The sequence below is a fragment of the Elgaria multicarinata genome, chromosome 1 (genome assembly GCF_023053635.1).
Source record: "Elgaria multicarinata webbii isolate HBS135686 ecotype San Diego chromosome 1, rElgMul1.1.pri, whole genome shotgun sequence".
NCBI classification, from domain to species: Eukaryota; Metazoa; Chordata; class Lepidosauria; order Squamata; family Anguidae; genus Elgaria; species Elgaria multicarinata.
In genome coordinates, this window is record NC_086171.1 from 140413101 (window position 1) to 140427493 (window position 14393).

At 44.7% G+C, this 14393-nt stretch overlaps 1 long non-coding RNA gene across 1 annotated transcript in view; it reads left to right on the top strand.

Moving 5' to 3' along the window:
• Positions 1-4785: 4785 nt before the first annotated feature.
• The window catches only part of LOC134393152 (uncharacterized), a 35229-nt gene continuing 25621 nt past the window's right edge, over positions 4786-14393 (top strand). Inside the window, exons 1-2 of the long non-coding RNA XR_010025082.1 lie at positions 4786-4893; positions 5486-5619. This is a non-coding gene — a long non-coding RNA (uncharacterized LOC134393152). The remainder of the gene's footprint in view (positions 4894-5485; positions 5620-14393) is intronic.

Here is a 14393-nt window from a genome sequence, read left to right on the forward strand (position 1 = left end):
AAGGAGCCTGAACCTGCAACAGGAGGCTTGACCTAAACTTTCAGAAACCCTTCAGTGGAAGGTTTCAGTTTTATTAGTGCCGTTGATACCGCTTTGATTTAAGTGTGTGAAATTTTATTACATGAGCTGGGGGGGCGGGGGAGCGACTTAATTTGTTTTCTAAAATTGTTTTTATTTTTTATTGAAAATATAAAAGAGCTACAATGATAATAATAATAATCAAACAACAACACAGGAAACAAAAAGAAAAAAAAGGAAAAAGAGAATGTTAACTATTACAGGCCAATGGCTAATATTCCCTTTCTGGGTAAGGTGCTTGAGCTGGTGGTTGCAGGACAACTCCAGGCACTCTTGAATGAAACAGATTATCTAGATCTATTTCAGTTGGGCTTCAGGCCTGGTTTTGGAACAGAAACTGCCTTGGTCACCCTGTGGGATGACCTTTGCTGGGAGAGGGACAGGGTGTGTGTGACCTTGTTGATTCTCTTGGACCTCTCAGTGGCTTTTGATACCATTAACCATGGTATCCTTCTGGATATGTTGTCTGGGCTGGGAGTTGGAGGCACTGTGTTGTAGTGGTTCTGCTCCTACTTGGATGGCCGATTCCAGAAGGTGCTGGTGCTGGGGGTTTATTGCTCTGTGCCATGACATTTAGGCCATAGGGTTCCACAGGGCTCTATTTGATCCCCTATAACCTCTCCCAGCTCTAACATTTACATGAAACAGCTGGGAGAGGTTATCCGGAGATGTGGGCTGAGGTGTTATCAAGATTTATTTATTTATTTTATTTATTTATTACATTTTTATACCGCCCAATAGCCGAAGCTCTCTGGGCGGTTCACAAAAATTAAAACCATCATAAAACACCCAACAGGTTAAAAACACAAATACAATATACAGTATAAAAAGCACAACCAGGAGAAAACCACGCAGCAAAATTGATATAGGGTTAAAATACAGAGTTAAAACAGTATAATTTAAATTTAAGTTAAAATTAAGTGTTAAAATACTGAGTGAATAAAAAGGTCTTCAGCTGCCGACGAAAGGAGTACAGTGTAGGCGCCAGGCGGACCTTTCTAGGGAGCTCATTCCACAACCGGGGTGCCACAGTGGAGAAAGCCCTCCTCCTAGTAGCCACCTGCCTCACTTCCTTTGGCAGGGGCTCACGGAGAAGGGCCCCTGTAGATGATCTTAAGGTCCGGGTAGGTACATATGGGAGGAGGCGTTCCTTCAAATAACCTGGCCCCAACCGTTTAGGGCTTTAAATGTCAATACCAACACTTTGAATTGGGCCCGGACCTGGACTGGCAGCCAATGAAGTTGTAAAAGGACTGGCGTAATGTGATCTCGCCAGCCAGTCCCTGTTAGTAAACGGGCTGCCCTGTTTTGTACCAGCTGAAGCTTCCGGACCGTTTTCAAAGGCAGCCCCACATATAACGCATTGCAGTAATCCAAACGAGAGGTTATCAGAGCATGGATAACTGTAGCTAGGCTATCACTGTCCAGATAAGGGCGCAGTTGGTATATCAGCCTAAGCTGATAAAAGGTGCTCTTTGCCACTGAGTTCACCTGTGCCTCAAGTGACAGTTCTGGATCGAAGAGCACCCCCAAACTACGGACCCGATCCTTTAGGGAGAGTGCAACCCCGTCCAGGACAGGGCAAACATCACCTCGCCGGACAAATGAACCACCCGCTAACAGTACCTCCGTCTTGTCTGGATTGAGTCTCAGTTTGTTAGCCCTCATCCAGTCCATTACCGTGCCCAGGCACTGGTTCAGAACAGTCACTGCCTCACCTGGGTTTGATGAAAAGGAAAGGTAGAGCTGGGTATCATCCGCATATTGATGACACCTCAGTCCACATCTCCGGATAACCTCCCCCAGCGGCTTCATGTATATGTTAAACAGCATAGGGGATAAAATAGAGCCCTGTGGAACCCCATGGCTTAGGTGCCACGGCACAGAGCAATAATCCCCCAGCACCACCTTCTGGAATCGGCCATCCAAGTAGGAGCGGAACCACTGCAACGCAGTACCTCCAACTCCCAGCTCAGACAACCTATCCAGAAGGATACCATGGTCGATGGTATCGAAGGCCGCTGAGAGGTCTAGGAGAACCAACAGGGTCGCACTCCCCCTGTCTCTCTCCCGACAGAGGTCATCCCGCAGGGCGACCAAGGCAGTTTCTGTTCCAAAACCAGGCCTGAAACCCGATTGAAATGGATCTAGATAATCCGTTTCATTCAAGAGTGCCTGGAGTTGTCCTGCAACCACCAGCTCAAGCACCTTGCCCAGGAAAGGGATATTAGCCACTGGCCTGTAGTTGTTAACATCCTCCGGGTCCAGATTAGGCTTCTTCAGGAGTGGTCTAATTACCGCCTCTTTTAAAGAGGCCGGCACCACTCCCTCTCTCAAGGAGGCATTTACAACCTCCTGGACCCAGCCGGCGATCCCCTCCTTATTTGATGTAATGAGCCACGAGGGGCAAGGGTCAAGCACACAGGTGGACGACCGGACTTGGCCAAGCACCTTGTCCACATCCTCGGGCCTCAATAACTGAAACTCATCCAATAAAACTGAGCCGGACGGCGCTCTGAACGCCTCTACTAGTGGTGCTGCATTAAGTGTGGTGTCCAATTCATGACGAATCTGAGCGACTTTATCTTCAAAGTACCGTGCAAACAAATATGCAGATGACACCCAGCTCTACCTCTCCTTTTTATCAAACCCAGGTGAGGCAGTGGCTGTACTGAATCAGTACTGAGCACAGTAATGAACTGGATGAGGGGCAATAAATTGAGACTCAATCCAGACAAGACAGAGGTACTGTTAGCAGGTGGTTCGCCTGTCCGGCTAGGTAATGTTCACCCTGTTCTGGATGGGGTTGCACTCCCCCTAAAGGATCGGGTTTGTAGTTTGGGGGTGCTCTTGGATCCAGAACTGTCACTTGAAGCATAGGTGTACTTTTATCAGCTTAGGCTGATATACCAACTGCACCCTTATCTGGACTGAGATACTCTAGCTACAGTTATCCATGCTCTCATAACCTCTCATTTGGATTACTGCATTATACACAGGGCTGCCTTTGAAAATGGTCCTGAAACTTCAACTGGTACAAAACAGGGCAGCATGTTTACTAACAGGGACTGGCCAATGAGACCACATCATGCCAGTCCTTTTCCAACTTCACTGGCTGCCAGTCCAGGTCCGGGCCTGATTCAAAGTGCTGGTTGTTGTTTATTCGTTCAGTCACTTCCGACTCTTCGTAACTTCATGGACCAGCCCACGCCAGAGCTTTCTGTCAGCTGTCGCCACCCCTAGCTCCCCCAAGGTCAAGTCTGTCACCTCCAGAATATCATTCATCCATCTTGCCCTTGGTCGGCCCCTCTTCCTTTTGCCTTCCACTTTCCCTAGCATCAGCCTCTTCTCCAGGGTATCCTGTCTTCTCATTATGTGGCCAAAGTACTTCAGTTTTGCCTTTAATACCATTCCCTCAAGTGAGCAGTCTGGCTTTATTTCCTGGAGTATGGACTGGTTTGATCTTCTTGCAGTCCACGGCACTCTCAGAATTTTCCTCCAACACCACAGTTCAAAGTGCTGGTATTAACATTTAAAGACCTAAACAGCTTGGGGCCAGGCTATCTGAAGGAACGGCTCCTATATGCACCTGCCCAGACCCTAAGGTCAGCCTCAGGGGTCCTTCTCCGTGAGCCCCTGCCAAAGGAAGTGAGGCAGGTGGCTACCAGGAGGAGGGCCTTCTCTGCTGTGGAATGTGCTCCCTAAGGAGGTTCGCCTGGCACCTACACTATATTCTTTCAGTCACTAGGTGAAGACCTTTTTATTCTCTCAGCATTTTAACAGTCTATAAATTTAATTTTAACTTTGCTGTTTTAAATTTGTATTTCTGCACTGCTGCTGATTTTATCCTGCTTGTGCTTTTATATTGTATATCGTGTTTTTATACTGTTTGTTTTATACTTTGAATGGTTTTAATTTTTGTGAACCGCCCAGGGAGCTTCTGCTATTGGGCGGTATAAAAATACAATAAATAAATAAAAAGCCTTGTTTTAGTATTGTGCTTCCAACATCAGTGATTTTCCAAATTCAAGCAAGCAAATAAACAAGCCAAGCAATGGTGCTGAGAATCCTTAATGCATTTTTGGGGAGTGGTGAAATCAAATGAATAGTTTCCTGGGGTGTCAGGTTGCAGAATGTCAGGCATTTGATGAAGCAGAGCAGTTTTGTTTTCATACCATCTTAACTGTCACAGCCTCGGTGCTGATGGTAAGTGCGAGAAGCCTGCGTGGGATAGCGGTAGGCCACTTTCTCCAGCAGCTGATGATAACTTGTGTCGGGTAGGGAACGATGCCTCTCGTGTTCACTCTCCGTCTGGCAGCTGAGACTCTCTCGCTTGGGTAGAAGAGGGACCAAAGACGAAGTTGTTTCCCTCGTTTTTTATGTTTCGCTTTGCTCTTTTCTGGTCATGAGACCCGGAAGTTTGTGTGTGTGCGTGTGTGCCCGTCTCCCTTTCTCTGGTGGTTGGTGTGTGTGTTGTTGTTTTTTAATTTCTATCACATGGCAGTGTGTGAGAGATATAATAAAAACAGAAAAATGGCGACAGTCACGTTGTGGCGAGTCTATGCTGCGTCATTAGATAATCTTCATGCAAAGATCGCTAAGAACAAAGAAAAAAAGGAAGAGGGGGTAGAAAACGCGGCTGGAAAGGTGGGTGGGTAGAAGGCAGTGGCTTGCGGGAGCGCGGGGTGGGGGGAGACGAGCGGGGAGGGACGAGCGGCTGTGTGTTTATTGCAGGGCATCGCGATCTGCCATCCCAACTGCCGAGCCGTCCGTTCCCGATTCACCTTTAGACAGTCCTGGAAAGCCCAGCGGGAGGTTAGTGGATTTTGACGTGGCGGGGAATTGCTTCTCGAGGGTGCGATGACGGAGGGAGGGGCGGCGGAAGGCGCTTGGGGAGATTTTGATTCCTTTCCTCCTCCTCCCCCCACCCCGGTTTATTTTTCTTTAGTCAACGCGATCATCCGTGGCGGCGGCGGCGGCGGCGGCGGCGCGCAGCTGGACAGGCTGGGTTTTGTTTACACGCGTCCTGCCCGAACAGCTGGCTCTAACCATCACGCGCTCCGACCGCAGGCGCACTTTCGAGATGGAAGCTCCCGTTTGTTTTGTTTTGCTTCTCGCCTTGGGGCTGGGAAGGCAAATCAGATCGGGGGCTGATGTAAGGGGGGGGGAGGTTTCGAAGAGCGGAGCCGTGTCCTGTCGCTGCTCAATGTCTTTGGCCGAACGGGTTGTTTATAACGGGAGAAAGATTTCCATCGGGAGGGAGTTCTCCCGCTGCGTGGTGATGGGCAGGGGGCGCAGGGAAGGAGGTGTCGGGGCGTGGGGGGGGGGGGGGAGAGAGGCTGCTGCTCCGGAGGGCGTGTGCGCCTGTAGGGCTTTTAAAATGTTGCGCACTATTATTTTCCTTAAGAATCCTGGCGCTGCTCCCTTCCAGTCAAGTGATTGTAAATATAGCCTGGATGTTGTTTACATGAACCATCCGGAGGGAGGAGCGTAGGAAGGAGGAGAAAGAGGAAGAGCGAGGAACCTCCGAGGCTGGCTGGGGTGAGTATCCCAAAAGGAGGAGCTAGAGCTGGGGCTGGGGACTCGGGCAAGCCGCGGCTTGGGATGTCGCTTGTCACTGGCAGGTTCGCTCTTGGAAGAGCGCCTCCCCGGCCGCTGCCTGGCAGGCATCCGCACCGGGGCTCTCTTGCTGCTGGCATCGCCTAGTCTTCCCTGGCTGGACTTGCCTCCTGCCTGCCTGGTTCGCTCGCTAGCCAGGGGCGGGCAAGCAGGCGAGCTGGTTTCTCTGGCCTGTTGTTATACTACAAATGGATCTCGACGCCGTTCATTTCTCCAGCCCAGCAGGCTTATTGTTCCCCTTTCCTGTTTGGCGAGGCAGTGATGGCCTCCAAAACCAGCACCCCGCCATAACACAACCACACCAGGTGGAAGATGCCATGAGGGGGCAGCAACTTGTCACTTATTCAATGTAGTGTGTGTGTGTTTTATTGTATTTTGGAAATATTTTCGCCTTTCGCACCAAAATGTCTTTGAGCCTTTGGGATGGGTGATATTTCCAATTTCAGGGATATATATATTACCTTTCACATTATATAGCTGTAAGCCCAGAGATCATGCCTGTACCTTCAAAAGTGAGAAAAGGTGCCACTCTGTGCCCCCTGCCATATTTCTCCACTAGCCCCTTTGCCTACCTTTCTCATCCAACCAGCATAGGGCAAAATAAAGTTTGGCTTGTTAAAGCAGCCAAAGTAGGAAATTTATTGTTTGTTATTACATTTATGTCCCAACGTCTTTCCAAGGCAGCTTGCATGGCCCTTCTCCATTTTATCCTCACAACAACCTGGTGAGGTAGGTTAAGCTGAGAGTCAATGACTGGCCCAAAGTCACCCAGTGAGCTTCATAGCTGGGTGGGGAATAGAACCACTACCAGCTTTGGAGTCCTCAAAGGAATGGAAAAGGAGGCACAGTGGCTGCATCCCCCCACCCCTTGTGGAGGAAGAACTTTCAAGGGCCATGCATGACAGCTGACAATCCTTGGGATTCTTTTATTCTTAGGTATTTGCATTAACCAGAGGGGGGATTTGTGGCCCTCCAAATGTTTTGGCCTTTGACTCCCTTCATCCCTCACCATTGGCTATGCTGGCTCTGGGACTGATGTGAGTTGCAAGTCCACTGGAGGGCCACAAGTTGCCACCCCTGGCTTAACAAAGGGCTTTGGAAACATGGAGTTTAGCACGTCAGTACTGGAGCAGATGTGCGTATGTTCAAAGTTGCATCAGCCAAAATTCTCTCATCTACGCAATTGTTGAGGAACAAGGGTCCTGAATGTTAAATATTCCTGATGTAAGCTGCTTTAGCATTCATATTACATTTATTCTCATAACAACCCTCTAAGGTAGATCAGGCTGAGAGAGTTTCTTGCCCTAGGACATCCAGTGGGTTCATGGCTGAGCAGAGGCCAGGACTGCCCCCCCCCCCAAAAAAATGTTTTAATGTGCCACACTGGCTCTTTGAGACTTGCCTTCCTTTTCACAGGAAGAAACCAAGACATGCAGACCAATCCCAGGCATGTTTACTCAGACCTAAGTTCCATTGAATTCATTGGGGTTTGCCTGTAGTTAAGCATGTAGGATTGCAGCTTTAACTCCATACCTGTTTGCATTGCCCATGTATGCCCTGAGAACAAGAACATGGTGCCTTTGAGCATGGACAGAGTGGACTGAGTTGCTATCACCAGCTTCAATGTAGGAACCTGATTTCTAGACTTGAGCTCATCGCCTCTCATCTGAGAAATTAACTACTGGGGCAGATCAAGACTGGGATGTTCTGAAATGGGGGTTCCAGGAATATGAAGTGTACACAAAACTTTGTTAATGTAGAACACATTTAAAATAAGTAGCATCTTTAAAAATGAAGAATAACTGGTAACAACAATAAAGAATAGCTGATAGCTCTGAAGACAGCCAATTACTAAGAAGTCATTCCCACAAGTTCCAGGGGGCATTTCTCCTCTCTCCTGTTTCTCTGTGGCAATTTGTTCCTGAGCCCTCGCATGTCAAATGGCTGCTCACCAGCCCAGCTTCAAGGTCTTCCTCACCCACCCACACTAACAGTCTAATACATTATTAAGCTGCACCTGTCGTTGGATCCTAATTCTTTGCTTTGTAGAGGAGAACAGGATCCTTTAAATCTATTTAGCAAAATGAGAGGTTGTCCAGGGCCATAGTGATATGAACAAACAGAACGGCCCCAGTGCCAGGAGCAACCATTTGCTTCATGGTGACCGACTAGGTTATATTTTAACAAAGTATAGGGGTGTTTTCTCCCTCTGGCCAATAAGTGACAAAGGTCCAGGTCGATGGCCTTGGTTCCATCATCTGTGAACCTAGCATGTATTTTCTGTAAATACTTCTCCTCTCCTTATTGTTCAGTACTGTTAAGGGTTTTGGAAGATAAGTAATTCTAAAATTATTTGTGAACAACATGTGCCTCCCTTCCCCTACACTTATTACTCTTGTTTCTTTCCCCTTTACCCTCTGTTTCCTGTATAGGAGTTTCAGGATCAACATAGCTGTGATGTAACATGAGATCCTACATTATTATTATTTTAGTTTGTTTGTTTCTTACAAGGGGCCCGGCTTGTAATGTTGTTGGTCTTACATTTGTTTGTGAGTATGTGCTTGTAGATGTTTTGGAAAGGGCTGGACAGGCCATGAGTTTTCCAGAAAAAAATGACAGGACTATGTGCCTGTGAACCATGGCTGATGCATAACCTAAAAGATGCTTGGGAGATTTGTCCATTGAATTATTCATTTGTTTGGTGCTCTGGACAAGAGCAGTTATCACTCAGGGCGAATGAGGATGCTCCTTTCATACACATACTTCTAACCAACAGATATCTAAAGAATGGAAAAGAGGAGAATGGGATTTTAAAAAAATCAGCCACAGACAAGACCTATAGAAGAATGTAGAAAAGCTTTTTGCAGATTGATTGCATAGCTGAGATTTTGTTTATGGTGAATGTATGATTTGGTGGACTAACAATGTTTTATATGTTCAATTCTTAAGCCACAGACTATAGTCATTGTCATGCTGCAATCCTAACCAAACTTGCCTTATTTCTGAGTAAGCATGCATAGATTTGGGCTACGCAATCGTTATCATTTGGTATGATATAAAATACAGCTTGGTCATAGCTTCAACAAAATTGCATTATTACAACTGTCATCTGGAGAAAGAGAGAAGGAAAAGAGAGAGAGAAATAAGGGGAGAAGAAAGCAAGAAAGAGAGGTAGATCTAGAAAAATAGAGCTACAAAGACAGGTGGGGGGCAGGGTATGTATAAGTTAAAGAAAAATTAAAAGTGGGGCCAATATTGAAGATTGATCTAAAGAGGGGTCCTAGGTTCAGAAAGGTTGAAGGCCTGTGCTTTAAAATATTTAAATGAACTCAAAGAAAACAGAAGTCTGGCTCATTAGATGTATAGGGAAAATTTATTGGCTTTAACGGCACTTATTGAATGTCTGTTCTCAGAACTATGGTGTTGCTGTGGATAAATCTGCATTTTTCTTCCTCTACTAATTCATCAGTTTCAAATATATAGATTTTTTTCTTTCTTTCATAGTATCCATTGCACTTTGAGTTCTGCTTTTAGGGTAATTACATATAGCAGGCACAGTCCACTGGGAATTCTTCCTGCTCAAACCTCATTGAAATGAGCCACTAATTTCAATAGGCGTGTACTTAATATTTTTAATCAAGGTGGCAGTTAATTATTACTAATCATGGTTATGATGCATCTCTTTCTAGTAAGTGTAAAAACTGGTTAACCCAAAGGTTGTGCAAGCAGAAACTGCTCTGGATCCACACAACTGGAAAAGAAAAACATTTTGTAATAAGCTGAACTTGAGAGTGAATGCAGGTTACACAATGGGGGACAGGACATATTGTTGAAACAGCACATTATGCACACAAAAGTTAGAGGAGGTGCCATAGCTCAGGAATGGGCAGAAACTTGATCTCCAGATGTTTTGCAATTCAGTTCCCAGCATTCCTGACCATTGGCTATTCTGGCAGGGGCTTCTGGAAGTTAAAGTTCAAAACATCTGGAGATCTACCTTCTGCCCACCCCTGCCATAGATCATTGGCACAGCATATACTTTACACATCTAAGTTCAGCCAGAAGCACTATATCAAATTTCATTAGGAAGGGGAAAATGTTTAGGAAAACAAGAATGGAAAGATTCTCATCATATTTTAAAAGGTGGCTCCAAGGTTAAATATCCAAGATTAATTTTAAAAAAATGGTGTATTTTAAGAGCATTTGTTGTGGTTACTTTTTAATCTCCCATAATAACTATAGCAACATTATCAACAAACTCTAGTCAAAGAGTTCACATTTGTAGCAAATGGATTTGTCTTTGGCATATTCGCCTTCTACATTGGCCGATTTAATTGCTTATAGTAATAGTGTGAGGAGCCAGTGATTTGGCTAGAAATGTAGGTGTTCCTAAAAGAAGAATTACATGTGGTTGGTAGCCTGAGAGGTAAGAAAGAACTTTGCTTCTACAGGGGACAGGAACGGGAAGGACTTTGGCCTGAGACCTGAGAGAGCCAGAGCCAGTTGGAGAAGGCAGCACTTACCTAAATGAGTTGAAAGTCTGACTAGTTATAAGGCAGCTCCTTGTGCCTTATATTTTTTAGGCTCCGCAGACAATAGAAATGTGGACTTATGGATGCCTTATGAGACTCAAAGGCTTCATTGAGCTATAATGCTAAACTATGAATGAGCCTTGAGCTCCCCACTCCCTCCCCTCCAGAGGGCTTCAGCTATTGGGCGTTATAGAAATGCAATAAATAAATAAACAAACAAACAATCTATTAGGGGACCAGAAGCTTTTACTCCAGTTTTTAACTTTTGTTGTTGTTTATGTGTTCAGTCGCTTCTGACTCTTCGTGACTTCATGGACCAGCCCACGCCAGAGCCTTCTGTCATCCGTTGCCACCCCTAGCTCCCCCAAGGTCAAGTCTGTCACCTCCAGAATATCATCCATCCATCTTGCCCTTGGTCGGCCCCTCTTCCTTTTGCCTTCCACTTTCCCTAGCATCAGCCTCTTCTCCAGGGTGCCCTGTCTTCTCATTATGTGGCCAAAGTACTTCAGTTTTGCCTTTAATACCATTCCCTCAAGTGAGCAGTCTGGCTTTATTTCCTGGAGTATGGACTGGTTTGATCTTCTTGCAGTCCAAGGCACTCTCAGAATTTCCCTCCAACACCACAGTTCAAAAGCATCTATCTTCCTTCGCTCAGCTTTCCTTATGGTCCAGCTCTCGCAGCCATAGGTTACTACAGGGAATACCATTGCTTTAACTATGCGGACCTACAATGTCTCCAGTAACCTTTGCGCCCAGAAATACAAAGTCTGTCACTGCCTCAACGTTTTCTCCTTCTATTTGCCAGTTATCAATCAAGCTGGTTGCCATAATCTTGGTTTTTTTGAGGTTTAACTGCAACCCAGCTTTTGCACTTTCTTCTTTCACCTTTGTCATAAGGCTCCTCAGCTCCTCCTCGCTTTCATCCATCAAAGTGGTGTCATCTGCATATCTGAGATTGTTAATGTTTCTTCCTGTGATTTTAACTCCAGTCTTGGATTCGTCAAGCCCAGCACGTTGCATGATGTGTTCTGCATACAAGTTGAATAGGTAAGGTGAGAGTATACAACCCTGCCGTACTCCTTTCCCAATCTTAAACCAGTCTGTTGTTCCGTGGTCTGTTCTTACCGTTGCTACTTGTTCATTATACAGATTCCTCAGGAGGCAGACAAGATGACTTAGTATCCCCATACCACCAAGAACTTGCCACAGTTTGTTATGATCCACACAGTCAAAGGCTTTAGAATAGTCAATAAAACAGAAATAGATGTTTTTCTGGAACTCCCTGGCTTTCTCCATTATCCAGCGGATATTGGCAATTTGGTCTCTAGATCCTCTGCCTTTTCTAAACCCAGCTTGTACATCCCGCAATTCTCGTTCCATGAATTGCTGGAGTCTACCTTGCAGGATCTTGAGCATTACCTTACTGGCATGTGAAATAAGTGCCACTGTGTGATAGCTTGAACATTCTTTAGTGTTTCCCTGTTTTGGTATGGGGATATAAGTTGATTATTTCCAGTCTGATGGCCATTCTTGTGTTTTCCAAATTTGCTGCCATATGGCATGCATCACCTTGACAGCATCATCTTGCAATATTTTAAACAGTTCAGCTGGGATACCGTCGTCTCCTGCTGCCTTGTTATTAGCAATGCTTCTTAAGGCCCATTCAACCTCACTCTTCAGGATGTCTGGCTCTAACTCACTGACCACACCATCTGACCTAGTGGCTGAACATGAACTAACTGTACTTTTGCTTAAATGGGATTTACTGAAACAAGCCAAATTCAAAGTGTATGAAGCTGGCTTATTTTAATAAACCATAGTTAAGATTAACCACAGTTTAGGATGTCAGACATAATGCTAACCTGTGGTCAGATGAAAACAAGTGAAACGCTAAGCTGTGGTCGGCTGAAAATGGAAGTGGCAGCTTCTGATGTACTAGAGGAGAAGAGAAGTGGGAGCACATAAGCCTTAGGGTCAATGACATAATGCTAAACCATAGTCTAGCACAAGAAGTGGGCAACAAGCAACACACAGGCTGCATGTGCCCCCCATCTCCCTAGTGTGGCCACCACTGCAGCCACCCCAAAATTGGCCACTTTAGGATTCCAGAGTACTAAGTAGCTCTCTTGGGTTCCGCGCCGGAGCCTTCACCAGTAGGAGCCTTCTCCTACTTGAAGATCTCAGAGACTGGACCTGGGACCTTGTGTATGCAAAGCCTGTGCTCTTCCTCCAAGGAGCTCAAGAGCATACATGAAGATTATCCCATGTGATACACACAACTATACTATGAGCTAGGCTACACAGAAAGGTGATGACTGGCTGAGTGAAACTTTGTACCTCAGTCTACCCAGTACAACCAGAGTGCCATTTATGAACTAGGACCTTATAACAATACTGGTAATGAGAAATGATTATTTAATGATTTTCAATGAGTCAGTGACCTGGTTCAGACGACACGACAGCCCACTGGGTTTTATTTAACTGCCAGGGCACCGTGGTGATGGTGCTTGCTTTTAGGAATATGCAAGCCCCACCTGGAGGTTGCTGGGGGTTGTCATGTCATCTCAACCCAGGCAGTGGGGGTTATTTGATGGTTAAACAACTCTTGCATAATCCATGATGTGCTGCTGTGTCATGTGATACTTTTAAAGCGTTTTCCAGCAATTTTATAACTGCGTTCCTAAACTATATCTGTTTTTCACTTCAGTAAAGAGAAGTATTTTCATGAATATTATCACATTTTTTAAAGAAACTGCATTCTTTATTAAATATGGTTTAGTTGACTTCTAGAACATGGTACAGCTGTTTTCTCAAGACTCCTTGTGTAATTTAGCCTCTTTACAGCAAGCAGTTAATATTGTTCACTTTATTCTGTAGAGTTAGCTGCAGTCTGATTTATAAGAAAAATGGGATGTACAATCACTCTCAAACCTAAAAGGCATTAAGTGGCAAGGTTCATGACACTCAGTTCTTCACTTTAGTTTAATTGCTGTAGTCCAGAATATGAAGTTTACCAGTAAACTGTCTTTGTGATTCAGTCACAGCACATAGTTCATGTACACGTGCTAGATAATGCACAGATGAAGTGGAGGCTGGGGAAGGAAGGTGAAATCAATTGGCAAGATCATCTTGCTTTCAAGAAGAATTGGGCTTTCTTCAGAGAATTTCATTTGCAGAGTATAGTGTTGTAAAATTGACATTTATGTGAGGTTATTCAAAAAGCCTCTGTCTGTCTGTCTCTCTCTCTCTCTCTCTCTCTCTCTGGCAGTATTTTGGGTTCCCCCCCCCCCCTTGCTGCAGGTCTCATGTAACAATGCTCCTTCTTCCCCATCCAATTGTCAAACATTTCCATCTCCTGGTATAAGCTGGCAGAAAGGATGCATTGACAAAAACTGTAGGATGTGATTGAGGAGGTATCCAGTGAAAACACGAAAATTAAATCCATTGCTGACCAAACAAAAAGTATTACAGAAGCAAAGGGTAAGTGAAGACTTAAAGAGCAAATTAGGGCTTACCAGCAGCAGCTTTTTGCTGAGGAATGGAAGAAAAGCCTTACCTCGTGCCTCACCTACTTCTTGTTTTACTGTCCATTATAGACAGCATAAAACAATTTACCTGGTTTTGCCCATAGGCTTCCTAGTGACATATCTTGTAAATGAGTTTTCTTCTCCTTTTAGATCAGAATCTTCTGATATGCCAACCCATGTTTAAGCTTGTGCATATAATTCCTATACTAATTTGAAAACACGTTTGTACATTTTACAGTTGATCACTGTAGACGTAAAAATGCATATACTTTGACAGTATCAAAGATGAAATATTAAGGCATGGAAACAAACAGTGACAATCTGGAATCATATTTTCCTGAGGTTTATTTTTTAAAAAAATCTAAAAATATCTGTCAGTTACCTATTTATTTGCTTAGATTTCTAAAATGGCATTGCATTTTAAAGAAAATGCTGAAAGTATACTCAGAATAAAAGCACACACAAATGAGCAACTGATAGAAAGTGATTAGCCAGATCCAAAACAATCCTATTCAATCTCATTTATTTGCATGGGAATTCCAATTAATTGAAAATCAGAGGTTTGGTATTAAGGGGTTTTTACATACATGGGAATGACAATCATATTTACATATGCCCTGGTTCATCAAGGACAATC